Source organism: Gekko japonicus, unplaced genomic scaffold (genome assembly GCF_001447785.1).
Source record: "Gekko japonicus isolate JY-2015 unplaced genomic scaffold, Gekko_japonicus_V1.1 scaffold2746, whole genome shotgun sequence".
Taxonomy (NCBI): Eukaryota; Metazoa; Chordata; class Lepidosauria; order Squamata; family Gekkonidae; genus Gekko; species Gekko japonicus.
Genome location: NW_015160919.1, coordinates 151858 through 153407, shown reverse-complemented (window position 1 = coordinate 153407; position 1550 = coordinate 151858).

Sequence of the window (1550 nt, the reverse complement as noted above, 5' to 3'; positions counted from 1 at the left end):
CTGTATAACTGGATTAACAAAATATGGAAAATTTACACTCAAATGTATAGAAGGATGACTATTTGTAAATGATAATTAAATGGAAAACTGATAAATAAAACTAAAAAAAAAGAGTGGCGGACTCTGATCTGGAGAACCGGGTTTGACTCCCCATTCCTCCTCCACATGAAGCCTGCTGGGTGGCCTTTGGCCAGTCACAGTTCTCTCAGAACACTCTCAGCCCCACCTACCTTACAAGGTGACTGTCATGGGGAGGGGAAGGTGATTGTAAGCTGCTTTGAGATTCCTTAAAGAAGAGATAAGCAGGGTATGGAAAGGGCTGAGGCTCAGTGCCAGAGCATCTGCTTGGCATGCAGAAGGTCCCAGGTTCAGTCCCTGGCATCTCCAGTTAAAATATCCACCAGTAAGTGGTTTGAAAGACCTCTGCCTGAGACCTTCGAGAGCCACCACTAGTCTGCGTCACACAAGCAGTTTGCAGCGATATCATTGCGGTAAAGGTAAAGGTTCCCTTGCTCGAAAGCCAGTCGAATCCGACTCTAGGGTTGTGGTGCTCATCTCCGTTTCAAAGCCGAAGAGCCAGCGCTGTCTGAAGACGTTTCCGTGGTCATGTGGCCGGCCTGACTAAACACCAAGGCGCACGGAACGCTGTTACCTTCCCACCAAAGTGGTACCTATTTATCTACTTGCAATTTCTTGCTTTCGAACTGCTAGGTTGGCAGGAGCTGGAACTAGAGACGGCAGCTCACTTCGTCTTGTGGCACACTTGGGTCTCGAACTGCTGAACTACCGACCTTCCACAGCCTGCAGTTCAGCGTCTTAACCACTTGAGCCACTGCATCATTGCAGTACCTTTGCAGATTTAAAGAGCACGATCAGACAGCGACATCTGCCTTCCATGCCCCCAGTCGTGGCCACCCTGTTTTGCCTTGCTTCAGAAGCAGAGTGACCAGGCACCGGGGAAAATCCAGTCTTTACCGATGCCAACACTTCCACTCTGCTTTTCTGGCTATCTGAACTCCCCTGTTGTGAACTGAAGCCGGATGGGAAGTCTGAACTGGCAGATCCATTTGCACCAGGTGCATTTTTTTTTAGCAGCTGCCAATATTCACATAGGCACAAACAATACCCACCAAGGGAAGACCATCTACAATTCACAGCTATGTTCAAAACTATATATTATAATCCACCAGTAAGTGGTTTGAAAGACCTCTGCCTGAGACCTTCGAGAGCCACCACTAGTCTGCGTCACACAAGCAGTTTGCAGCGATATCATTGCGGTAAAGGTAAAGGTTCCCTTGCTCGAAAGCCAGTCGAATCCGACTCTAGGGTTGTGGTGCTCATCTCCGTTTCAAAGCCGAAGAGCCAGCGCTGTCTGAAGACGTTTCCGTGGTCATGTGGCCGGCATGACTAAACACCAAGGTGCACGGAACGCTGTTACCTTCCCACTGAAGTGGTCCCTATTTATCTACTTGCAATTTCTTGCTTTCGAACTGCTAGGTTGGCGGGAGCTGGAACTAGAGACGGGAGCTCACTCCATCATGCGGCACCCG